The sequence below is a fragment of the Heterodontus francisci genome, chromosome 1 (genome assembly GCF_036365525.1).
Source record: "Heterodontus francisci isolate sHetFra1 chromosome 1, sHetFra1.hap1, whole genome shotgun sequence".
In the NCBI taxonomy this organism is placed as follows: Eukaryota; Metazoa; Chordata; class Chondrichthyes; order Heterodontiformes; family Heterodontidae; genus Heterodontus; species Heterodontus francisci.
The window spans coordinates 32,240,001-32,267,892 of record NC_090371.1 but is presented as its reverse complement, the minus strand read 5'-3'; positions in this window follow the sequence as shown (position 1 = coordinate 32,267,892).

Here is a 27,892-nt window from a genome sequence, read left to right as displayed (position 1 = left end):
TAGCTTGTTGAAATTGAGTCAAAAGTGAAATACTACAGATGCTGGAAATCTGAAATCAAAACAGAAAATGTTGGAAATACTCAGCAAGTCTGGCAGTATCTGTGGAAAGTGAAACAGAGTTATTGTTTTAGGTCTGATGAAAGGTGGTGAGCCACCACCTTAAATACAAATGAGTGGCTTACTGGCCCATTTCAGAGGGTAGTTGAGAGTTAACCACATTGCTGTGGGTCTGAAGTCACATGTAGTTCACAGCCAGGAGGATTTCCTTCCTAAAAGACATCAGTGAATCAGATGGTTTTTACAACAATTTGGTAGTTATATGGGCACCATTACTGATACTAAATTTTTGTTTAGTTTAATTTAAACTCCCCAGTTGCCATAGTGGGATTTGAACTCATGTCTCTGAATCATTAGTCCATATCTCTGGATTACAGTTCCTAGTTACATAACCACAATGCCACTGTACCCACTATGCATTCAATGGTTCCTCTAAATAAGTGTGATTTCCCAAACAAGAAATTATAATAGTAGAGTTCCTATTCCTTCTATATGAAGTCCATCTCAACATTTGTACTCATTCATGGGCTGTAGGCGTCACTGGCCAGGCCAGCATTTATCGCCCATCCCTAATGGCCCTTGAGAAGGTGGTGTTGAGCTGCCTTCTTGAACCACTGCAGTCCATGTGGGCTTGGTACACTGTTAGGAAAGGAGTTCCAGGATTTGACCCAGCTACAATGAAGGATCGGCGATATAGTTCCAAGTCAGGATGATGTGTGATTGGAGGGTAATGTTCCCATGCATTTGCTGCTCTTGTCCTTCTAGTTGGTAGAGGCCGCGGGCTTGGAAGGCGCTGTCTAAGGAGCCTTGATGCATTGCTGCAGTGCATCTTGCAGATGGTACACACTGCTGCCACTGTGCGTTGGTGGTGGAGGGAGTGAATGTTTGAGGATGGGGTGCCAATCAAGCGGGCTGCTTTGTCCTGGAAGGTGGCGAGCTTCTTGAGTGTTGTTGGAGCTGCATCCATCCAAGCAAGTGGAGAGTATTCCACCACACTCCTGACTTGTGCCTTGTAGATGGTTGACAGGCTTTGGGGAGTCAGGAGATGAGTTACTCACCACAAGATTCCGAGCTTCTGGCCTACTCTTGCAGCCATGGTATTTATATGTCTACTCCAGTTCAGGTTCTGGTCAATAGTAGCCCCTAGGATGTTGATAGTGGGGGATTCAGCGATGGTAATACCATTGAATGTCAAGGGGAAATAGACAGATTCTCTCTTGTTGGAGATGGTCATTGCCTGGCACTTGTGTGGCACGAATGTTACTTGACACTTAATGCCCAAGTCTGGATATTGTCTGGGTCTTGTTGCATTTCGTCACGGACAGCTTCAGTACCTGAGGGGTCGCGAATGGTGCTGAACATTGTGCTATCATCAGCGAACATCCCCACTTCGGACCTTATGATTGAAGGAAGGTCATTGATGAAGCAGCTGAAGATGGTTGGGCCTAGGACACAACCCTGAGGAACTCCTGCAGTGATGTCCTGCAGCTCAGATGATTGACCTCCAACAACCACAACCATCTTCCTTTGTGCTAGGTATGACTCCAAACAGCGGAGAGTTTTCCCCCTGATTCCCATTGACTCCGGTTTTGCTAGGGTTCCTTGATACCATACTCGGTCAAATGCTGCCTTGATGTCAAGGGCAGTCACTCTCGCCTCACCTTTTGAGTTCAGCTCTTTTGTCCATGTTTCGACCAAGACTGTGATGAGGTCAGGAGCTGCGTGGCCCTGGCGGAACCCAAACTGAGCGCAACTGAACACGTTACTGTTAAGCAAGTGCTGTCTGATGACACCTTCCAAACTTTACTGATGATTGAGAATAGACTGATGGGGCGGTAATTGGCTGGGTTGGACTTGTCTTTCATTTTGTGTACAGGACATGGCTGGGCAATTTTCCACATTGCCAGGTAGATACCAGTGTTGTAGCTGGACTGGAATAGCTTAGCTAGGGGCGCAGCAAGTTCTGGAGCACAGGTCTTCAGTACTATTGCCGGAATGTTGTCAGGGTCGATAGCCTTTGCAGCATCCAGTGCCTTCAGTCATTTCTTGATATCATGCAGAGTGAATCGAATTGGCTGAAGTCTGGCATCTGTGATGCTGGGGACTTCAGGAGGAGGCCGAGATGGATCATAAACTCGGCACTTCTGGCTGAAGATTGTTGCAAATGTTTCTGCCTTGTCTTTTGCACTGATGTGCTGGGCTCCCCCATTATTGAGGATGGGGATATTTGTGGAGCCACCTCCTCCAGTTAGTTGCTTAATTGTCCATCACCATTCACAGCTGGATGTGGCAGGACTTGCAGAGCTTAGATCTGATGCGTTGGTTATGGGATCGCTTAGCTCTGTCTATTGCATGCTGCTTACACAGTTTGACACCCAAGTAGCCTTGTGTTGCCAGATTTACCAGGTTGACACCTCATTTTGAGGTATGCCTGGTGCTGCTCCTGGCATGCCCTCCTGCACTCTTCATTGAACCGGGGTTGGTCTCCTAGCTTGCTGGTAATGGTAGAGTGGGGGATATGTTGGGCTATGAGGTTACAGATTGTGGTTGAGTACAATTCTGCTGCTGCTAATGGCCCACAGCGCCTCATGGATGCCCAGTTTTGCATTGCTAGATCTTTTCGAAATCTATCCCATGTAGCACGGTGGTACTGCCACACAACAGTGGGGCGGCACAGTGGCGAGTGGTTAGCACCGCAGCCTCACAGCTGCAGCGACCCGGGTTCGATTCTGGGTACTGCCTGTGCGGAGTTTGCAAGTTCTCCCTGTGACCGCATGGGTTTTTGCCGGGTGCTCCGGTTTCTTCCCACAGCCAAAGACTTGCAGGTTGTTAGGTGAATTGGCTATTGTAAATTGCCCCCAGTATACGTAGGTGATCGGGGAATTGAGGGAAGGTGGGGATGTGAGAGGGTAATGGGATTAATTTAGGATTAGTATAAATGGGTGGTTGATGGTCGGCACAGACTCGGTGGGCCGAAGGGCCTGTTTCAGTGCTGTATCTCTAAATAAATAAACACGATGGACGGTATCCTCAGTGTGAAGGCAGGACAGTCCTGTCATGGACAGATGCATCTGTGGCAGGTAGATTGGTGAGGACGAGGTCACATATGTTTTTCCCTCTTGTTGGTTCCCTCAGCGCCTGCCGCAGACCCAGTCTAGTAGCTATGTCCATTAGGACTGTAAGGTATGATTCCGTGAGTATGACTATGTCAGGCTGTTGCTTGACTAGTTTGGGGACAGCTCTCCCAACTTTGGCACAAGCCCCAGATGTTAGTCTGGGTCGACAGGGTGGACAGAGCTGGGGTTGCCATTGTCGTATCCGGTGCCTAGGTCGATGCCAGGTGGTCCGTCCAGTTTCATTCCTTTTTATTGACTTCATAGCAGTTAGATACAACTGTTTGGCTTGCTCGGCCATTCAGAGGGCATGTAAGAGTCAACCGCATTGCTGTGGGTCTGGAGTCACATGTAGGCCAGACCAGGTAAGAACATTAAAGGGTCTCTGGGCACCGCCTTCCCTGTAAACTTGCTTTACTACAACAACTGAATTGGATCTGGTGAAAGTTTATTGAGCTGAAACATTAACTCTGTTTCTCTTTCTTCAGATGCTTCCAGACACCTGAGTATTTCCAGCATTTTCTGTTTCTGTTATAAATGAATTTGTTCACTTTTTCAAGTTTTTCTTGAGGTTAGATAAACTTGGATTGTTTTCACTGGAACGACGGAGGTGGAGGGGTGACATGATAGAGGCTTACAAAGTTATGAGTGGCATGGACAGAGTGGATAGTCAAAAGCTTTTTCCAAGGGTGGAAGAGTCAGTTACTAGGGGACATAGGTTTAAGGTGCGAGGGGCAAAGCTTAGAGGGGATGTGCGAGGCAATTCTTTACACAGAGGGTGATGAGTGCCTGGAACTTGCTGCCGGGGGAGGTGGTGGAAGAGGCATCTTGACAAATACATGAATAGGATGGGAATAGAGGGATACGGTCCCCGGAAGTGCAGACGGTTTTAGTTTAGACAGGCATCAAGATCGGCACAGGCTTGGAGGGCCGAATGGCCTGTTCCTGTGCTGTACTGTTCTTTGTTCTTTATTCTGCCCCACTCTCTACATCTTTTCTTCGTTAACCCACAACTGTTATTTTACACTATTGGATATCAGGCACATTCCTAACTTTCTGGGCATAAATTGCAAGGACAGCCCTGCTTCGGCCCATATCATTCGTCATAGTTCAGTGAGTAGCAATCTCACCTCTGAGTCAGAAGGTTGTGGGTTTAAGTCCTGTTCCTTGGATGAGAGTTTAAACTGAGGGCCCTTCTCCTTCTCAAGTGGATGGAAAGGGATCCCATGGTGCTATTTCAGAGAAAAACAAGGCAGTTCTCCCTGGTGTCCTGCCCAATATTTATCAATCAAGCAACAACACCAAAGCAGATTATTGGTCATTATCATATTGCTGCTTATGCGGTCTTGCACTGCGTAGATTGGCTGCTGCTGCTCATACATTACAACATTTCATTGGCTGTAAAGCACTTTGGGATGTTCTGAGGTTGTTATGTTTTGTACCCCAAGCTTGAAGAGCCTAGATTCATGATTTATGTGTGTGTAGGCTTTATTCAGATGGCTGCCCGGATCGGTTTTCGTTTCACTTTTGGGACCACCCCCCCTCAGGGTTGACTGACAGAAACGTGAGCAGTCTTGCAAACACAGCACAGAGCAATCAATCACTGAGCAATCAAACACAACAGCACCAGATAAATGGATGTCTTTCATGTAATATATGGATCTGTAAACAGTAAGATACAGCATGACCACCTCTTTGTAGCTTTGCCTCATCATTCTTGTCCCACACCACAATTCTACACTTAGATCATCAGGGACATAATTACAGAATGATAATATTATAATATTCAACTTAGCAGCCGAAGCAGATACACACTGCAACCTTAAAATAAAACACACGGGCGACAGCTGAAATCCACAATAATGTCAGCTCAAAGGATTTGCTGGAAGTGCTCCTTATTCCATTAACCTGGGTGAATTGTAGTAGTGACTTACAGCTAAAAGTTCTCATTAACGAGTGGTACACAGTCGGGAGGAGGTTGCCCTGAGAGTCCTCAACATCAGCTCCGGACCCCATGAAGCCTCTTGGCATCAGGTCAAACATGGGCAAGGAAACCTCCTGCTGATTACCATCTACCGCCCCCCTCTGCTGATGAGTCAGTACTCCTCCATGTTGAACACCACTTGGAGGAAGCACTGAGGGCGGCAAGGGCACAGAATGTACTCTGGATGGGAGACTTCAATGTCCATCACCAAGAGTGGCTCGTAGCGCTGATCGAGCTTGCCAAGTCCAAAAGGACATATTTGCTAGACTGGGCGTGCGGCAGGTGGAGAGGAAACCAACAAGAGGAAAAAATATACTTGACCTTGTACTCACCAGACAGACTGCTGCAGATGCATCTGTCCATGACAGTATTGGCAGGAGTGACCACTGCACAGTCCTTGTGGAGACGAAGTCCCGCCTTCACATTGAGGATATCCTCCTTCGTGTTGTGTGGCACTACCACCATGCGAAATGGGATAGATTTCGAAAAGATCTAGTGATGCAAAACTGGGCATCCATGAGGCGCTGTGGACCATCAGCAGCAGCAGAATTGTACTCAACCACAATCTCTAATTTTATGGCCCAGCATATCCCCCACTCTACCATTACCATCAAGCCAGGAGACCAACCCTGCTTCAATGAAGAGTGCAGGAGGGTATGCCAGGAGCAGCACCAGGCACACCTCAAAATGAGGTGTCAACCTGGTGAAGCTACAACACAGGACTACTTGCATGCCAAACTGCATAAGCAGCATGCGATAGGCAGAGCTAAATGATCCCATAACCAATGGATCAGATCTAAGCTCTGCAGTCCTGCCACATCCAGCTGTGAATGGTGGTGGACAATTAAACAACTAACTGGAGGAGGTGGCTCCACAAATATCCCCATCCTCAATGATGGGGGAGCCCAGCACATCAGTGTGAAAGATAAGGCAGAAGCATTTGCAACAATCTTCAGCCAGAAGTGCCGAGTTTATGATCCATCTCGGCCTCCTCTTGAAGTCTCCAGCATCACAGATGCCAGACGTCAGCCAATTCGATTCACCCCACATGATATCAAGAAACAACTGAAGGCACTGGATACTACAAAGGCTATCGCCCCTGACAACATTCCGGCAATAGTACTGAAGACCTGTGCTCCAGAACTAGCTGCGCCCCTAGCTAAGCTATTCCAGTATAGCTACAACGCTGGCATCTACCCAACAATGTGGAAAATTGCCCAGATATATCCTGTACACAAACACCAGGACAAGTCCAACCCAGTGAATTACCGCCCCATCAGTCTACTCTCAATCATCAGCAAAGAGATGGAAGGTGTCATCGACAGTGCTAGCAAGAGGCAATTGCTTAGCAATAACCTGCTCAGTGATGCTCAGTTTGGGTTCCGCCAGGGCCACTCAGCTACAGACCTCATCACAGCCTTGGTTCAAACATGGACAAAAGAGCTGAACTCAAGAGGTGAGGTGAGAGTGACTGCCCTTGATATCAAGGCAGCATTTGACCGAGTATGGCATCAAGGAGCCGTAGCAAAACTGAAGGCAATGGGAATCAGGGGGAAAACTCTCCACTGGTTGGAGTCATACCTAGTGCAAAGGAAGATTGTCATGGTTGTTGGAGGTCAATCATCTCAGCTCCAGGACGTCACTGCAGGAGTTCCTCAGGGTAGTGTCCTAGGCCCAACCATCTTCAACTGCTTCATCAATGACCTTCCTTCAATCATAGTGTCAGAAGTGGGGATGTTCGCTGATGATTGCACAATGTTCAGCACTATTCACGACTCCTCAGATACTGAAGTAGTCCGTGTAGAAATGCAGCAAGACCTGGACAATATCCAGGCTTGGGCTGATAAGTGGTAAGTAACATTCACGCCACACAAGTGCCAGGCAATGACCATCTCAAACAACAGAGAATCTAACCATCTCCCCTTGACATTCAATGGCATTATCATTGCTGAATCCCCCACTATCAACATTCTAGGGGTTACCATTGACCAGAAACTAAACTGGAGTAGCCATATAAATACCGTGGCTATGAGAGCAGGTCAGAGGCTAGGAATCCCACGGCGAGTAACTCACTTCCTGACTCCCCGAAGCCTGTCTACCATCTACAAGGTACAAGTCAGGAATGTGATGGAATACTTGCCTGGATGGGTGCAGCTCCAACAACACTCAAGAAGCCCGACACCGTCCAGGACAAAGCAGGCTGCTTGATTGGCACCCCGTCAACAAGCATTCACTCCAACACCACCGACGCACAGTGGCAGCAGTGTGTACCATCTGCAAGATGTACTGCAACAATGCACCAAGGCTCCTTAAACAGCACCTTCCAAATCCAGGAAACGGGAACAGAAATGTAAATGAGATCTTGACGTTAAATTCAGCATGACGTCTGGGTTACCCACATGATGGAAAGCACAGCAGAGCAAGCTGTGGCTTTACCTGCACAAAGTGTGCAAGCCAGGAAGCTTACTACTGCCAGTGCAGGAAAAGTTAGTAGGATTCCTGAAGGTTATCAGGGTTTTGTGTCTGAAGGGAAAGTAACCCTATACCCCTCGAGTGGTATATAGTGATTCTCAGGGACACAGGGGCCACTAGATCCCTTTTACTGGGAAAAGGCCTGACCTTTCCCCCAGAGAGTGCAGTGAACACCAAAATGGTGGTGAATGGTATTGGAGGGCAGTGTCTGCCTGTACCCGTACACCGGGTGCACCTGGAGTGCGACCTAGTTTCAGGACCGGTGACCATAGGGATTGTCCCTAGTTTGCCTGTGGATGGGGTTGACCTGTTCCTAGGTAATGATCTGGCGGAGGTGAAGGTGGTAGCCCCCCCCCCCCCCAGTAGTGAAAGAAAGACCGCAGGAGGTCAGAGAGATAGGGCAGTGGCGGAGACGGTCCCCTACAGAGTCCCTGAATGCATAGTGGATCAAGCCATGATCAAACCAGCTCCCCCAGAGGAGACTTCATTGGCACTGCAGGCAGATGACCATGAGGTCTGCCCGACCGAGACTTTCTTTGGAAATTTAGGAGAGACAGGGAATGAATTAAATGGATTTTCTCTAGCTGAGGCTCAGTGAGCCGACCCAGTAATGCAAGAGTTAGCACAAGCTGCCCAGTCTGAAAGTGAAGCAGAGGGAGTCCCTGATTGCTACTATTTCAAGAATGAGGTACTGATGAGGAAATAGAGCTCTCCTCACAGACCTGAGAGCAAGGAGTGGACAGCGGTTCACCAGTTAGTTGTGCCACAGAAGTACTGGAGAGAAATATTAAGAAGGGCCCATGAGATTGCAATAGTGCCGGTATACAAAAGACCAAAGTCCGCAGTTTGACTGGCCAAAACTCCACAATGATGTGGTGGAGTACTGCAGGAGTTGCCACATATGCCAGGTTGAGGCAAAACCCCAATCTACGGTGAAACCTGCACCCCTAATTCCTGTATCGGTGTTAGGAGGACCCTCCAGCAGAGGGCTGGTGAACTGTAAGGGACAACCGCCAAGAACAAAAGGGGACAGGCAGGCACACGGCTGGCAAAAGTTTAGAAAGAGAAGGGGGAAAAGTGACCAAGAGGGCAAGTAAAAGGAAGTCTGGGAGGAATCCCAGATGAAAACCCCTACTGTCTGGTCAGCCAACCCCAAAAAATGTGAAAAGTTAGACCCCCACATCCTCCTATGTAAATGCAGACTCTGGAAGCACCCCACCAGAGTTGCTAACAGCTTTTACAGGAACCTGCAGAGACAAAGAGAGACCTCTAGGGGGCAGAGAAACTGTGAGGGTGATCCCTCACCTATTCGAAGTGCCACAGGAGAGTGAAGTCAAGACTGCATACATACCTGCAGGCAGGAATGTCCCAGAGAACAAAGCAGAGATTAACAAAGAATCCTCCCCCACAGTCACAGAAAAAGAGAACCACCCATCCCCTGAAGTCAAAAGCCTTTGCATGACTCAGCAAAGCACTGAAAGAGTTCACTACTAACTCTTCTGAAAACAACTTCCCAAAAAACCACATTGCTACTGGGATGCCAAAAAAGAGGACATTAAAGCAGCACTGGCATGCAGAAAAGACAATTTTAATATGTTTTAAAAATTATGAATGAATGGAAATGAATGAGAGAAATGCATGGATTTTCTTTCTATACCTTATATTGCTCTCAGACCTTTTCATGAAAGGCGCCATTTTTTCAAATTGCATTTCATTCCACTGGGTGTGGAGGTGTCATGCAGGCCCCCACCTGCCAAGAATGAGGCACATTAATTTTGCAACATGAACATTGATTTTTAGACTGTTACTGGAGTAAAGAAAGAACTTGCTTTTAAAAAAAACATCAGACCCTTGACGGGAAATACATTTGCATATTTACAGACAGTGCTTAAAAGGGACACATTCAATCCACAATGGACTTTTGATTCCCAGACATTGAGGGTGGAGGAGCTTGCATTCTTGGTTGACTGCTAAGATGGCTGAATACACAAACAGATGTGGTCAGACCAGTTTAGTCACATGACTAACTTGCTGTTGGAGGTTTGTTTCTCAACTTGCCACAAAAAATTTGAACTCAGAACGCTGTTTGCTCCTGGACTGAAAAGACCTCTCATGGTTGGCTTGCCACAGCCTCTCATGTCTGCTCTCATCTCTCTCACCAGTTTCAGAATCCATTGAAGACATATGACCCCCAAGAAAGAAAAGGCTCCTACAGTGAAACAAGGTTTAAGAATAATACTGGGCCCCACCGAAAAGCAAGATCTACCCACAAGCAAGGACTACAGCGAGCTCGACGCACACTAACAAAAACCTCTGTTCAGAGATTGCCAAAACCTCTATTTTCCTCTATTCACTTTATTTTTCTTCTGCTCTTTTCTGTCTCTATTTGCATGTGCGCATCATGTATGCATGCTAGCGTGGGGCGTGGCGTGTATTCATAGGCATTAACCGAATTAGAGCTTAACTTTTAATAAATTTCACTTTTCTTCTTTAAACATAAGAAAGCCTGTTTGTGCTCATTTCTTTGCCTTATAATTGAAAAGCAGTGAACAAGGATTCACAAAGGGGGAGCTAAAACACAGTGTTTAAAACAAAAGCCTGTTACAGTAAGACCAGGTGAAGGCTGAAAGGGAACCCCTAGACCTCTTTCTCACCTGGTCATAACACTAAAGAAACAATCACAGCTGTGAATAGGGATGATATGCTAGGAGGAGCATCAAATTAAGCCATATAGGTTCAACTGAGGAACAAAAAAGGGCCAATCACGCTACTAGGAGTATACTATAGAGCCCTCGCACTTTAGGGAGGATGTCAAGGCTTTAGAGAGGGGGTAGACGGTGGTGTAGTGGTAATATAGTAATCCAGAGGCCCAGGCTCTGGGGACACGAGTTCAAATCCCAGCATGACAGCTGGTGGAATTTACAAACAATTAATTCATCAAATTAATTTAAAAATCTGGCATTGAAAGCTAGACTCCCTGATGGTACTATGAAGTAATCATTGATTGTCATAAAAACCCATCTGGTTCATTAGTGTCCTTTAGAGTAGGAAATCTGCCATGCTTACCTGGTCTGGCCTACATGTGACTCCAGAGCCACAGTAGTGTGGTTGACTCTTAACTGCCCTCTGAAATGGCCAAGCAAGTCACTCAGTTGTCAAGGGCAATTAGAGATGGGCAACAAATGCTGGCTTTACCCATGAAAGAATTAAAAAGAGATTTACTAGAATGCACCAAGGAAGAGGGAGTTCAGTTTTGTGGAGAAGCTAGGGCTGCTCTCCTTAGAGTAGAGAAGGTGAAGAGGAGATTTTATAGAAGCATTCAAAATCATGAAAGGATTTCATAGAGTAAATAAAGAGGATGTTTCCAGTAGCTGAAGGGTCAGTAACCAGAGGACACAAAAATAAGGTGATTGGCAAAAAAATATGTGGAATTTTTTTTTGCGCAGTGAATTGTGATCTGGAATGCACCATCTAGAAGGCTGGTGGAAGCAGATTGAATAGTAAGATTCAAAAGAGAATTGGATGAATTACAGAACTAAGACCAGGGGAGTTGGATTAATTGGAAAAAAACATCCAAACATACGAATTAGGAGCAGGAGTAGGTCACTCAGCCCCTCGAGGTGCTCTGCCATTCAACAAGATCATGGCTCATCTGATTGTAACCTCGACTTCACATTCCCACCTTCCCTGATAACCTTTCACCTCCTTGCTTATCAAGAAACTATCTACCTCTGTCTTAAAAATATTTAAAGACTCTGCTTCCACTGCCTTTTGAGGAAGAGAGTTCCAAATACTCACGACCCTCTTGAGAGAAAAATGTTCTCCTCATCTCTGTCTTAAATGGGCGACCCCTTATTTTTAAACAGTGACCCCTAGTTCTAGATTTTCTCAAGGGGAAACATCCTTTCCACATTCATCCTGTCAAGAGCCATCAGAATCTTTAATGTTTCAATCAAGTTGCCCATTACTGTTCTAAACTCCAGCGGATACAAGCCTAGCCTGTCCAACCTTTCCTCATAAGACAACCTGCCCATTCCAGATATTAGTCCAGTAAACCTTCTCTGAAATGCTTCCAATGCATTTACATCCTTCCTTAAATAAGGAGACCAATTCTGTGCACAGTACTCCCAATGCGGCCTCACCAATGCCTTGTAAAACTGAAGTAAAACCTCCCTACTTTTGTATTCAATTCCCCTGGCAATAAACAATAACATTCTATTAGCATTCCTCATTACCAGCTGTACCTGTTGTTATGACCAGGATAGAAAGGGGTCTAGGTTTCCCTCTTAGCCTTCACCTGGTCTTACCGTAACAGGGTTCAATTTTAAACACACCGTGGTTTTAGCTCTACCTTGGTGAATCCTTGTTCACTAACTTCCAATTATAAGACAAAGAAACTAGCCAAACAGGTTTTCTTAGGTTTAAAGAAAATAGATTGAACTTTATTAAACTTAAACTCTAATTCGGTTAACGCCTATGGATACGCAACGTGCCCACGCTAGCATGCATACGTGATACACGCATGCAGATAGAGACAGAAAAAAGCAGAAGAAATAAAGTAGAAAAGTTTGTGGCAAATCTGAAGGTGGTTTTGGTTACTGTTCTTCGAGCTCACTGTAATGTCCTTGATAGTAAGTAGATCTTGCTTTTCATTAGGGCCCAGTACTCCTCTTAAACCTTGTTTGATGTAGGAGAATTTTCTCTCTTGATGTTCATGTGTCCTCAGTGGGTCCAGAGTCTTGTGAGAAAGAGATGGGAGCAGACAGGAGCGGCCTTCTCACTCCAGGAGAAAACAGTCTTTCTGAGTTCAAAAACTCCACGACAAGTTCAAAAAACCCTGCACCAGCCAGTTAGTCATGTGACCAGCTGGTTTAACCAGTCCTGGTTTTTGTGAATTGTATCACCTTAGCAGTCTCTGGAATGCTCTTCCTTACACCTTCAATGTCTGGTGATCAAAATCCATTGTGGGTTGAATGTGTCAGGGAATGGTCCTTTTGTCTCCACAAGCACTGTCTGTTAGGATGCAAATGTTTTTCAGCTAAGTGTCTGGCAGCCCTTGTAACAGGCCTTCTCTTCTCCCCAGAAAGTTTAAAATCAATGTTCATATGACAAAATTAATATGCCTCATTCTTTGCAGGTAGGGGCCTGCATGACACTGCATACTAACCTTTTGCGATTCATGCACTAGGACACCCAGATCCCTCTGCATCTCAGAGCTCTGCAACCTCTCACCTTTTAGATAATATGCTTCTTTTTTATTCTTCCTGCCAAAATGGACAATTTCACATTTTCCCACATAATCCATTAGCCAGATCTTTGCCCACTGACTTAATCTATCTACATCCCTTTGCAGCCTCCTTATGTCCTCTTAACAACTTACTTTCCTGCTTATCTTTGTGCCATCAGCAAATTTAGCAACTATACCTGAGGTCCCTTCTTCCAAGTTATTTATATAAATTGTAAAAGGTTGAGGCTCCAGCACTGATCCCTGCAACACACCACTCATTACATCTTGCTAACCAGAAAATGACCCATTTATGCCTACTCTCTGTTCCCTGTTAGCTGGCCAATATGTTACCCGCTACACTGTGAGCTTTTATTTTCCGCAATAACCTTTGTGGCACCTTATCAAATGCCTTCTGGAAATCTAAGTACAGTACATCCACCGGTTCCCCTTTATCCACAGCACATGTTACTTCTTCAAAAAACTGCAATAAATTGTTTAAACATGATTTCCCTTTCACAAAACCATGTTGATTCTACCTGATTACCTTGAATTTTTCTAAGTGCCGTTGTGTAATGTCTTTAATCATAGCTTCTAACATTTTCCCTAAGACAGATGTTAAGCTAACTGGCCTGTAGTTTCCTGCTTTCTGCCTCCCTCCCTTTTTGAATAAAGCAGTTACATTCACTATTTTCCAATCTAAAGGAACCTTCCCCCTATCTAGGGAATTTTGGAAAATTACAACCAGCGCATCAACTATCTCACTAGCCACTTCTTTTAAGACCCTAGGATGAAGTTCATCAGGACCCAGGGACTTGTCAGCCCACAGCTCCAACAATTTGCTCAGTACCACTTCCCTGGTGATTGTAATTTTCTTGACTTCCTCACTCCCTTCTATTTCCTGAGTACAGTTGTTTCTGGGTGTTACTTGTATCCTCTATGGTAAAGACCGATGCAAAATACCTGTTCAATTCATCTGCCATTTCCTTATTTTCCATTATAAATTCCCCAGATTTACTTTCTACTGGACCAATGCTCACTTTGTTAACTCTTTTCTTTTTTAAATATCTAGAGAAACTCTTACTATCATGCTTGACAAATCTACTAGAATTCTTCGAGAATGTAACTAGTAGAGTTGATGAGGGGGAGCCAGTGAATGTGGTTTATTTGGACTTTCAGAAGGCTTTCGACAAAGTCCCACATAAGAGATTAGCGTGTAAAATTAAAGCACATGGGATTGGGGGTAGTGTATTGCAATGGATAGAAAATTGGTTGGCAGACAGGAAACAAACATTAGGAATAAACGGGTCTTTTTCCGAATGGCAGGCAGCGACTAGTGGGGTACTGCAGGGATCGGTGCCAGGACCCCAGCTATTCACAATATATATTAATGATTTAGATGAGGGAACTAAATGTAATATCTCCAAATTTGCAGATGACACAAAACTGGGTGGGAGGGTGAGTTGTGAAGAGGATGCAGTGAGGCTTCAGGGTGATTTGGACAAGTGGGCAAATGCATGGCAGATACAGTATAATGTGGATAAGTGTGAGGTTATGCACTTTGGTAACAAAAACAGGAAGGCAGATTATTATCTGAATGGCTATAAACTGAGAGAGGAGAATATGCAGCGAGACCTGGATGTTCTCGTACACCAGTCACTGAAGGTAAGCATGCAGGTGCAACAGGCGGTATAAAAGGCAGATGGTATCTGGTCTTCATAGTGAGAGGATTCGATTACAGGAGTAGAGATGTCTTGCTGCAATTATACAGGTCCTTGGTGTGGCCACACCTGGAATATTGTGTGCAGTTTTGGTCTCCTTATCTGAGGAAGGATGTTCTTGCTATAGGGGAAGTGCAGCGAACCAGACTGATTCCTGGGATGGCAGGATTGACGTATGAGGAGAGATTGAGTCAGTTAGGATTATATTCGCTGGAGTTTAGAAGAGTGAGGGGGGATCTCATAGAAACCTATAAAATTCTAACAGGACATGACAGGGTAGATGCAGGAAGGATGTTCCCGATGGTGGGGGAGTCCAGAAGCAGGGGTCATAGTCTAAGGATACGGGGTAAACCTTTCAGGACTGAGATGAGGAGAAATTTCTCCACCCAGCGAGTGGTGAGCCTATGGAATTCGTTACCACAGAAAGCAATTGAGGCCAAAACATTGTATGTTTACAAGAAGGAGTTCGATATAGCTCTTGGGGCAAAAGGGATCAAAAGATATAGGGGGAAAGCAGGAACAGATTACTGAGTTGGATGATGAGCCATGATGATAATAAATGGCGGAGCAGGCTCGAAGGGCCGAATGGCCTACTCCTGCTCCTATTTTCTATGTTTCTATGTTTTTATATTTCGAACTAGCTTTCTCTTGCACTCTAATATTTCCTTCCTTCTTAATCTTTTAGTCATTCTTTGCTGTTTTTTATATTCTGTCCAATCTTCTGACCTGCCACTCATCTTTGCGCAATTATATGCTTTTTCTTTAAGTTTGATACTAACTTTAACTTTTTCATTTAACCACAGAGAATGGGTCCACCCTTGAAATGTTTCTGTCTTGTTGGAACGTATCCGTTCTGTGTATTCTGAAATATCTCATTAAATGTCTGCCACTGCATCTCTGTTGATCTATCCCTTAATCTAATTTGCCAGTTCACTTTAGCTAGCTCTGCTTTCATTCCCTCTTAATTGCCCTTATTTACTTTTAAAATACTAGTCTTAGACCCACTCTCCCGCAAACTGAATGTAAAATTCAGTCATATTATGATCGCTGCTGCCTAGGGGCACCTTCACTATGAGGTCATAGTTTCTACCAAAGAACCGACACAGAAACAATGGGTTGAATGGCCTCCTTCTGTGCATATCATCCTATGATTCTATGGTTACACTACTGTACCCAATGAGAATCAATTCAATTCTGTTGATAGTTGCACAATACAGTGGACTAAGGTCTGGCAAAAGGTTGGTCGTCTGTTCCGTTAGCCAGAGGATGGCCAAAGTATGGAGATAACCATATAGATGAAATCAGAATCCCTCCTCTAACAAAAAAAAGTTACCATGATTTCATCATTTTTCACTTTTGTTTTAGTGGCATGATTTGCCCCACACCAGGATACAGAGAACACCTTTCAGGCAAAGCAATCCAAGCTGTTACTAATTTCCAATTAAAAAGCCAGTTGCTCATGTTATCATCCATCAGCTCTTTTCTGCTTGAATCATTTGCTTGAATTTTACAGTTGCTCGGAGCTGAAGGAACGTTCTTGTGCCCCATGTTGCTGAAATCCTTGAGTTTGCAGCTAGCTGCAATACTTGTGAATGGTAAGTTTATCATTTGAACATACCATTAAATATTGCCAATCGGCAGAACAGGGTACAAAAGTGGTAAAAGGGTGCTGTTTTTATAATCCAATGTAAGACTCTAATCTGTCATTACAAATTAGAATAGAAGAATAGTCAAATAAAATTAAAATTGTTATTTATTAAATATCTATTAATTATGTCAGTTCTCTCTGAAAACAAAATACTTCGATTTCAATTAAGTTTGACACTATAATTTATACAAAATTATGAGGGGCATTGATAGGTTAGATAGGAAGAAACTTTGTCCCTTCGCGGAGGGGTCAATAACCAGGGGGCATAGATTTAAGTAAGGGGCAGGAGGTTTAGAAGGGATTTGAGGAAAAAAAATTTCACTCAGGAGGGTGGTTGGAATCTGGAACGCACTGCCTGAAGAGGTGGTTGAGGCAGGAACGCTCACAACATTTAAGACATATTTAGATGAGCACTTGAAACACCATAGCATACAAGGCTATGGGCCAAGTGCTGGAAAATGGGATTGGAATAGTTAGGTGCTTGATGGCTGGCACAGACACGATGGGCCGAAGGGCCTGTTTCTGTGCTGTATAACTCCATGACTCTATGACTCTAATTTATTCTATACTGGCACAATATTCAGTGACAAACTATTGAATGCTTTTTTTTATATTCATTCATTCATGGGATGTGCGCATCGCTGGCTAGGCCAGCATTTATTGCCCATCCCTAACTGCCCTTGAGAAGGTGGTGATGGGCTGCCTTCTTGAACCGCTGCAGTCTATGTGGGGTAGGTACACCAACAGTGCTGTTAGAAAGGGAGTTCCAGGATTTTGACCCAGTGACAGTAAAGGAACGGCGATATAGTTCCAAGTCAGGATGGTGTGTGACTCGGAGGGGATCTTGTAGGTGGTGGTCTCCCCATGCATTTGCTGCCCTTGTCCTTCTAGTTGGTAGAGGTCGCGGGAGGACATAGGTGAGGTTTTAAATGATTACTTTTCATCTGTGTTCACTATGGAGACGGACGATGTAGGTGTAGAGATCAGTAAGGCTTTTGATAAGGTCCCGCATGGGAGATCGGTTTAGAAGGTAAGAGCCCATGGGATCCAGGGCAATTTGGAAAATTGGATCCAAAATTGGCTTAGGGGCAGGAGGCAGGGGGTAATGGTTGAGGATTGTTTTTGCAAGTGGAAGCCTGTGACCAGTGGTGTACCACAGGGATCGGTGCTGGGACCCTTGCTGTTTGATTTAGACGTGATCATAGGAGGTATGATCAGTAAGTTTGCAGATGACACGAAAATTGGTGGTGTCGTAAATAGTGAGGAGGAAAGCCTTAGATTACAGGTTGATATAGATGGACTGGTAAGATGGGCGGAGCAGTGGCAAATGGAATTTAATCCTGAGAAGTGTGAGGTGATTCATTTTGGGAGAACGAACAAGGCAAGGGAATATACAGTGGATGGTAGGGCCCTAGGAAGTACAGAGGGTCAGAGGGACCTTGGTGTACTTGTCCATAGATCACTGAAAGCAGCAGCACAGGTAGATAAGGTGGTTAGGAAAGCATATGGGATACTTGCGTTTATTAGCCGAGGCATAGAATATAAGAGCAGGGAGGTTATGATGGGGCTGTATAAAGTGCTAGTTAGGCCACAGCTGGAGTACTGTGTACAGTTCTGGGCACCACACTATAGGAAGGATGTGATTGCACTGGAGAGGGTGCAGAGGAGATTCTCCAGGATGTTGCCTTGGCTGGAGCATTTCAGCTATGAAGAGAGACTAAAAAGGCTAGGGTTGTTTTCCTTGGAGCAGAGAAGGCTGAGGGGGGACATGATTGAGGTATATAAGATTATGAGGGCCATTGATAGGTTAGATAGGAAGAAACTTTTTCCCTTAATGGAGGGGTCAATAACCAGAGGGGTAAGGGATTTAGGGTAAGGGGCAGGAGGTTTAGAGAGGATTTGAGGAAAAGAATTTTCACCCGGAGGTTGGTTGGAATCTGGAACGCACTGTTTGAAGAGGTGGTACAGGCAGGAACCCTCACAACATTTCAGAAGTATTTAGATGAGTACTTGAAACGCCATAGCATACAAGGCTACGGGCCAAGTGCTGGAAAATGGGATTAGAATAATTGCGTGCTGGATGGCTGGCACAGACATGATTGGCCGAAGGGCCTGTTTCTGTGCTGTATAACTCTATAACTCGATAACTCTAAAGGAAGATGGCTGTGGTTGTTGGAGATCAATCATCACAGCTCTATGACATCGCTGCAGGAGTTCCTCAGGGTAGTGTCCTAGGCCCAACCATCTTCAGTTGCTTCATCAATGACCTTCCTTCAACCGTAAGGTCAGAAATGGAGATGTTCACTGATGATTGCACAATGTTCATCACCATTCGCGATTCCTCTGATACTGAAGCCCATGTCCAAATGCAGCAAGACCTGGACAATATCCAGGCTTGGGCTGATAATTGGCAAGTAACATTCACACCACACATGTGCCAGGCAATGACCATCTCAAACAAAAGAGAATCTAACCATCTCCCCTTGACATTCAATGGCATTACGATCGCTGAATCCCCCACTATCAACATCCTGAGGGTTACTGAACAGGACAGCCTTATAAATACCATGGCTACAAGAGCAGGTCTGAGGCTAGGAATCCTGCTGCGAGTAACTCACTTCCTGACTCCCCAAGCCTGTCCACCATCTACAAGGCACAAGTCAGGAGTGTGATGGAATACTCTCCACTTGCCCGGATGGGTGCAGCTTCAACAACATTCAAGAAACTCAACACAATGCCAGACAAAGCAACCCGCTTGATTGGCACCCCATCCACAAACATTCACTCCCTCCATCATCGACGCACAGTGGCAGCAGTGTGTACCATCTACAAGATGCATTGCAGCAATGCACCAAGGTTCCTTCGACAGCACCTTCCAAACTTGCGACCTGTACCACCTAGAAGGACAAGGGCAGCAGATTTGTGGGAACACCACCACCTGCAAGTTCCCCTCCAAGCCACACAACATCCTTCATTCGTTCCTTCACTGTCGCTGGGTCATAATCCTGGAACTCCCTTCCTAACTGCACTGTGTGTGTCCCTACCCTACATGGACTGCAGTGCTTCAAGAAGGCAGCTCACCCCCACCTTCTCAAGGGCAATTAGGGATGGACAATAAATGCTGGGCTAGCCAGTGACGCCCACATCCCATGAACGAATAGAAAAAAACTCACGCATCAAAGTCAGATGGTTGTGGGTTCAAGTCCAACTCCAAGAGTTAAGTGCAAAAATCAAGACTGACACTATTACAGCACTGAGGGTTTGCTGTGCTGTGGGTGGTTTAATTTCTCATCTAAAAGATGGTATCTCTAACAGTGCAGCACTCCCTCAGGTTTTACTGAGATTCAATATCTGCTGTAATCTCCATGACTCCACGCTTAGTTGATTTTCAATCTTTTTTAGGCTGTCATGATGACTGGAAGGGTGGGCGAGTTAGTATGATGTATCCACTGAAATTGATAAGCATAAATTTAATACAAAATGTGCCCTGCTGAGGTGAGTGTTTGTGTTAGATACACTGAAAGCTGAAAATTTATAGAAGGGATTGGTATGAACAAAAAACAAATATGATGCAATTTGTCAACAATGACAACTTGTATTAATACAGTGCCTTTTACGTAGTGAAATGTCCCAAGGGGCTTTGCAAGAGCATAATATGAAAAATAATGACACCAAAGAAGCAGACATTAGGACAGGTGACCAAAATCTTGGTCATAGAGATAGCTGTAAAGGAATGCCTTAAAAGAGGAGAGAGAGTTGGAGAGGCTAAGAGGTATGGGAAGGGAATTCCAGAATTCCACCGCATACGGACCAGACAAAGGGGAAGGCAAGGCTGCTGATGATGGGGCAAAGGAAGTTAGGGATTCAGAAGAGGCTAGCAGTCGTACCTAATCGAAGGCAGTGGGGGAAGATGGGGGGCATTTCAGAGTGGACAGTCTTTGTGATCGATAGGATAGCGGCACAAGTAACACTTTGCAATATGCAATCTTGGGCCATCTACTTGAATAAAATATTAGAATCACAGAATGGTTACAGCACAGAAGGAGGCCATTCGGCCCATCCTGCCCATGCCGGATTCAAGTTACAATTGCTGGATTCATCCCTTCTTGTCCATTTGTTCCTGGTTTCTGCAAATAGCGTACACATTGAAACTGGCCAGTGCCCAATACCAACCATGGAGCACTGCTATCTTTTAGGGAGGGTGTCTTGGAGTGCCAATTCCGCAACCTTCTTGTACCAACCTCATGCTGCAATAGACACATTATTGCAGCAATTAAATAGGTGATGAAGTGTAACACAACTCCACCATTTGCCCACAGATTCTGTTTCATATCTCCTCAAAGAGATTTGCATTATCTTTGTTTGTGGGGTAGGGACATTGTTCCCCTCTCCCTCTATCTAGTACTGCCTTTGAAAAGGCTGCTATTTTAAATGAATTTTGAGACTTTATGAAAGTTTCAGAGAATGTTTGCCTCCAAATGCAACCATCTAAATTTGGGAGAAGCCCTTTATGGGCTTTTCTTCTCCAATTATTCAAAACTAAGGTGGTTAGATTTTTATTAGGCAGGGGTATCAAAGGATAATGAGGTAAGGCAGGTAAACAGAGTTGAGGTACAGATCAGCCATGATCTAGTTAAATGGCAGAGCGTCACAAGATGGCCTCCTCCTGTTGCTAAGTTCCTAACCCTATTAGGCAGGCTCTCTTTGTCACATGATCCTGGCAGGAGGATCTGAAATTTGTATTTAAAGAAAAAAGAAAGACCTGCATCGAAATAGGGCCTTTCACGACTTCGGGATGTCCCAAATGGCTTTACAGCCAATTAACTACTTTTGAAGGGTAGTAACTATTGAAATGCAGGAACCTCAGCAGCTAAGTTTTGTACAAGTAGGTCCCACAAACAGCAATGTGATAATGACCGGATGATCTGTCTTCACTTGCAAAATAGCACAAAGTTTAAATTCTACTCAAACTTGTTGAACATTGTCCTGGTTGGGCAACTCTGGGTCTGGAATACTGACAGCCAATCTACACTATCATCTTGTATACCTTTGGATGGTTTTCCCAAATGCACACTTCTGACATGGGGCTTCACCAACTAGGAGCAGCTGTCAGGAAACTATGGGTGGAATCTTATCAGCTACATGGAGCTGTCTTTGGAAGTGAGAGGGTAGAATAATTCTGACAGATGGACGTAGGGTTGGCTATCTGATGCCTTCCTGCGTCCGAGCGATCTTGCTGGAGGCAGGTTCAAAGCGAAAGTGGCTACCGCCCAGGAGTGGCAGATAGCCATTTAGGCCCATTAACGGACCAATTGGGACACGTATTTGGAGCCGCCGAGGTCTTACTAATGGCAGACGGGCCCCCGCCCCCAATGAGGCTGGAGCGTGACAGCCAAGTTCAGGCAGATTTCCGGCAGCAGAATAAACTACATGGTACAATTTTAAAGGTGCTGTAGGAACAGAGAGACCTGGAGGCATACATATACAAGTCTTTGAAGGTGGCAAGTTGAGAAGGCTGTTAAAAAGGCATACGGGAACCTTATCTTTATAAATAGAGACATAGACGACAAAAGCAGAAAAGTTCTAAAACATTGGTTAGGCAACAGCTGGATTATTGTGACCAATGCTGGGCATCACACTTTAGGAAGGATGCCAAGGCCTTACAGAGGGTGCTAAGGAGATTTACTAGAATGGTACCAAGGTTGAGCAACTTGGATTACGTTTAGTTGGCTCTTTCAGAGAGTTGGAACAGGCATGAAGAGCCAAATGGCTGCTTTCTGTGCTATGCCATTCTATAGTTCAGTGATAAGAGGGGAAATATTGGAGGGAAAAAATGCAGTTATAAATAAACATTTCTTTGTTAATTTGGCAGCTCCAAACGCTGTTGCAAATCACAGACTTTGTGTATTGTAGTGCTATAAATTACCTTGGTAACAGTAGTTAATATTGACGCAGGTTCTGTGAACTGAATCTTGCCCTTATGAGCTCTAATTATGCAGACGATTGCCAAATGTAATGAACTCTTTGGAACTCTTGCAAAGGAAATTGACAGACTCTTGCTTACTTACGGATTGGAGAGGTGGATTTTACCTTGAATGGGATAGAGTTAAAATAATCCTACCAGTGGAGGCCTGTGTACATGGAATTAATTGAATGGAATGAAAGACAGTTCTAATTCTCATATTTACCTATCACTTTATATTTCAGCGATGTCTCACTTCAACAGTTTGTAATTGTCAGTTCATCGCCTCAGATTACTGCCTCAAAATCTCATTTATTATGAGTCACCCATGACTCAGCAGTAGCAATCTCACCTCTGAGTCAGAGGGCTGTGGGTTCAAGTTCCACTCCAGAGAATTGAACATAAAATCTAGACTGACACTTCAGTGCAGTACTGAGGGAATGCTGCAGTGTCAGAGGTGGCTCCTCGAGGGTGAGGCATTAAACTGAACTCCTGTCTGCCCCCTCCAGTGGACATAAAATTCCCCTGGCTCTGTTTTGAAGAGCAGAGCAACATTAATAAAAAAACAATTATCTGGTCATTATCACACTGCTGTTTGTGGGAGCTTGCTGTATGTACATTTTCTGTCATGTTTCCTACATTCCTGGATAGAGTGGATGTGAAGGGCCCATTTACCTTCACAGAGAGGTCAGTGACTAGGAGGCATAGATTTAAAGTGATTGGTGAAAAGATTAGAGAGGTAATGAGGAAAAGATGTTTTCACCCAGAGTGTGGTGAGGGTCTGGAACTCACTGCCTGAAAGGATATTGAGGCAGAAACCCTCAACTCATTTGAAAGGTGAATGGATATGCACCTCAAGTGCGATAAACTGCAGGGCTATGGACCAAATGCTGGAAAGTGGGATTAGACAGGGTAGCTCGTTTTTCGGCCGGCACAGACACGATGGGCCAAGTGGCCTCTTTCTGGGCCGTAAAATTTCTATGATTCTAAAACAATGACTACACTTATTGGCTATAAAGTGCTTTGGAACATTCGAATGCAATGAAAGGAAATATATTAAATGCCAACTCTTTTGTTCTTTCTGTGTCCATTAAAAACAAATAGAGTGGACCTTTTCAACTGGATTTGATTTAATTTGATTTTGATTTAGAGATACAGCACTGAAACAGGCCCTTCGGCCCACCAAGTCTGTGCCGACCATTAACCACCTATTTTATACTAATCCTACACTAATCCCATATTCCTACCACATCCTCACCTGTCCCTATATTTCCCTACCACCTACCTATACTAGGGGCAATTTATAATGGCCAATTTACCTATCAACCTGCAAGTCGTTGGCTGTGGGAGGAAACCGGAGCACCCAGTGGAAACTCACGAGGTCACAAGGAGAACTTGCAAACTCCGCACAGGCAGTACCCAGAATTGAACCCGGGTCGCTGGAGCTGTGAGGCTGCGGTGGTAACCACTGCGCCACTGTGCCGCCCTTAAAAAATTTTCAGCCGTTGGAAGCATTTGTAAGTCCCAAATCCGCTCCAGTCGGAGGTGGGTCCTGCGGTGTGATCTTACAGGAGGCAGCCAACTAGCAGCTGCTTCCGCCTTCCCCATTCTTACGGGACACGGACGCAGAAGGCCCAATGGGAGGGTCTGCAGGACTGGCTGGTCAGCTGTCCCACTGGGAGAGGTGGGTGCTGCTGAGTCAGAGGGAAAGAACGAGGGAGCAAGAAAATGGAGGAAATGCTGAAAGGCTTTAGAGGGTTGAATAAAAGTGAAAGCCATGAGCAGTCAGGACAATTAGTTTGAGGGAGAATCTGCTTTTACCCTTAACTGGAAAATTTAATCATCTTCGCCTCCAGTTTCTATCCTTACCTTGCCTTTACATGGCCCATCCCTGACTCTTCCTTTCCCTCCCTTGACTTCTCTATCTCCATTTCTGAGGATAGGTTGTGAACCACTATCCACTATAACCCCACGGATTCCCACAGCTACCTTAATTATACTTCCTTTCACTTTGTTTCTGTAAGGACTCTATCCCACTCTCCCAGTTTCTCCGACTCTAACACATCTGTGCTGATGATGCCACCTTCTATATCAGTGTTTCCTTTCTTTTCAACGAGAAATTCTCCCCAACCATGGTCGACAGGGTCCTTGAGTCTGTTCTATTTCACATACTTCTGCTCTCACCTCTTTCCCTCCTTTCCAGAACTATGATAGGGATCCCCTTGTCCTCACCTTCTACCCCACCAGCCTCCATATTCAAAACGTTGTGCTCCACCATTTCTGCCTTCTCCAGCATGATGCCACCACCAAACACATCTTCTCCTCCTCTTTCAGCATTGTAAAGGAACCGTTCCCTCTGTGACACCCTGGTCCACTGTTCAATCACTCTAACAACCCCTCCTCCTCCCACAGCACCTTACCACACAGGTACAGGAGATGCAACGCCTGCCCTTTTACCTCCTCCCTTCCCACCGTCCAGTCCCCAAACTCTTCTTCCAGGTGAAAGAGCAATTTACTTGTATTTCATTTGATTTAGAAATCACTGCTCACGATGTCGTTTCCTTTACACTAGGGAGATGAAACCAGGATTGGGTGATCGGTTTGCTGAGAACTCTGTTCAGTCTGTATGTGTGACAGTGTGCTCCTGCTAGTTGGTCATTTTAATTTTCCAATCCACTCCCACTCTAACCAATCTGTCCTTGAACTCCTACACTGTTCCAATGAAGCTTAATGGAAGCTTGAGGATCAGCAGTGCATCTTTCCAATACAGCTTCCCAACTCAACATTGAGTTCAACAACTTCAGATCATAACCTCTGCCCTCATTTTTTTGGATGGTAACTGTTATTGATGAGTCTGCTATTCCCATTTACACCTGCTCTCGACATATCTTTTGTTTCTCATTCCAGTACCATCCCCTTTGGCCTTGCACCACCATCCCTTTTGTCATTTAATCTCTCCTGTCTTCCATTTTTTCCCTTTTCTTCTTTCCCTGCCTCAGTATTTGCTCAAAATGTGTCACATCTCTAACATTTTCTAGTTCTGATGAAACGCCGAGCTGGATTCTAAGAGTCCGCTGCCAAAGTAGGAGGCGGACATAAAAAAATGTGCCCTGCCTGCATGGGCAACGTGTCACGGAGCCACCACAATTTCAAACATAGTGGCTCATTTGCATGGTCACAGTGCCCGGTCCCCACGATCATGTGGAGGGGGCGGGCGAGCCATCGCAAGCAACAGCGTCCAACACCAATGCGCAGGCACCGGCGTCATTTTTAAAGGGCTTACAGCCCTTCCTGGAGATTTCCAAATTAAAGGGCCAGGTCAGTTCAATGACCAAAAGAAAGAATTAGATTTTCATTAAATTAATTTTCCCACCCTCCCCAATGGCATTTCAAAACATTCCTGCCCTTTTCCACCCCGCAATTTGTTTATTAACAATTGGACCTCGCCCCCAAAAGTTTAACACCTTTGCCTTTACTCCTTTCCATCATCCCCCCTAACCAATCCGCAGTGGTCACCCCACTCCCCCCACTCCAGCACAGAAAAACCATTCTCCTTCCCTGCTCCCCACAGGTCACCAAGATTTTCCGAACGGGAATTTGAAAGCGCGGCATTGTCGACTGCTCGAATGAAGACCGCTCGGTGCGGCGATTAAGGAGGCGACAGGACCCCCAATAAATCAGGTATGTAAATTAATTTACGTATTGAAATAGGGGTTCTATCGCCAAGCGGAGGGGCGACTGCCACAAGGCCTCACTGCTGCCAAGATCGGCACCAGGTCTGTCGCCGTCGGGGTCGGTGGCAGGCCTGTGCCGCACCGATCTTCATTGCCCATTGCCCCCCTCCCCCCCCGCCAACGTCCCTGATGGCTGAGGGTCTTTAAAATCGAGCCCACTAACTCTGTTTCTCTCTCCACAGATGCAACTTGACATTGAGTATTTCCAGCATTTTCTGTTTTTATTACAGATTTCCAGCTTCCGCAGTATTTTTTGTTTGCAATATAATGTATTCTGTACTGTCAGTGGCTCCAGGTTTCGTTCATTTCTAGCCTTCCATCTTTTTTCCTGACAGCGGCTGTCTAAGCAGATGGCACCTCTACTGGAATCTAAACATTTGTTGTCCTTATCAAGTATTCTGCAGTTGGTTCACCAGAAAACAAGACTGTTGTAAAAACATAGGCTCAAATCTTGCTGATGTGGGCCATCTTGGAATGGTGTGCCATTTGTTAGACTTTTCTGCCCTTCAGCTCAAAGGTTTTTCCCTGTAACTTTGGAGCTGCAAGCTGACAACAGCACAGTGAGGGCAACGGGACATCAGGAACCTTGGTGAACAATGGTACAAACAATGTATCTGATTAACCATTTAAGGAATGAAAAAGAAACAGAGGAACAATGGAGGAAGAGGGTGAATGGAGACAAATCAGAAAATAAAGAGAGCTGAAGAAGAATTGGCTTGAGAGAAAAAAAAAAGAAAAAAAGAAAGAAAAAAGTTTAAAAAATGTAATTAAAAAATTAAATCTTAAAAATTTATGTCTAAGAACAATTTACTATGTGCAGAAAGGAGACTGCACTGTTTGAGTTGTTCCCTTTCTGGACTGGAGAGATTTTTTTTATTCATTCAGGAGCTGTGGGCGTCGCTGGCAAGGCCAGCATTTATTGCACCTCCCTTATTGCCTTCGAGAAGGTGGAGGTTAGCTGCCTTCTTGGACCGCTGCAGTCCTTGGGCTGTAGGCACACCAACAGTGCTGTTAGGAAGGGAGTTCCAGGATTTTCACCCAGCAATTGGAGGGGAACCTGCTGGTGGTGGTGTTCCCATACATCTGCTGCCCTTGTCCTTCCAGGTGGTAGAGGTCGCAGGTTTGAAAGGTGCTGTCAAAGGAACCTTGGTGAGTTGTTGCAGTGCATCTTGTAGATGGTATATACTGCTGCCACTGTGCATCTGCGGTGGAGGGAGTGAATGTTGAAAGTCATGGATGGGGTGCCAATCAAACGGGCTGCTTTGTCCTGGATGGTGTTGAGCTTAATGAGTGTTGTTGGAGCTGCACCCATCCAGGCAAGTGGAGAGTATTCCATCGCACTGCTGACTTGTGCCTTGTAGATGGTGCACAGGCACTGGGGAGACAGGAGACAAGTTACTCACCACAAAAATCCAGCCTCTGACCTGCTCTGGTAACCACAGTTTTGATGTGGCTGGTCCAGTTCAGTTTCTGGTAAATAGTAATCCCCAGGATGTTCAGCGATGGTAATGACATTGAATGTCAAGGGGAGATGATTGAGATGGTCATTACCTGGCACTTGTGTGGCGTGAATGTTACTTGCCACTTATCAGCCCAAGCATGGATGTTATCCACGTCTTGCTGCATTTCTACACAGACTGCTTCAGTATCTGAGGAGTTGCGAATGGTGCTGAACATTGTTCAATCATCAGCGAACATCCCCACTTCTGACCTTATGATAGAAGGAAGGTCATTGATGAAGCAACTGAAGATGGTTGGACCTAAGACACTACCCTGAGGAACTCCTGCAGTGATGTCCTGGGACTGAGATGATTGACCTCTAACAACCACAACCATCTTCCTTTTTGCTACATATCACTCCAATCAGTGGAGAGTTGTCCTGATTTCCATTGACTCCAGTTTTGCTAGGGCTCCTTGATGCCATACTCGGTCAAATGCTGCCTCGATGTCAAGGGCAGTCACTCTCACCTCACTTCT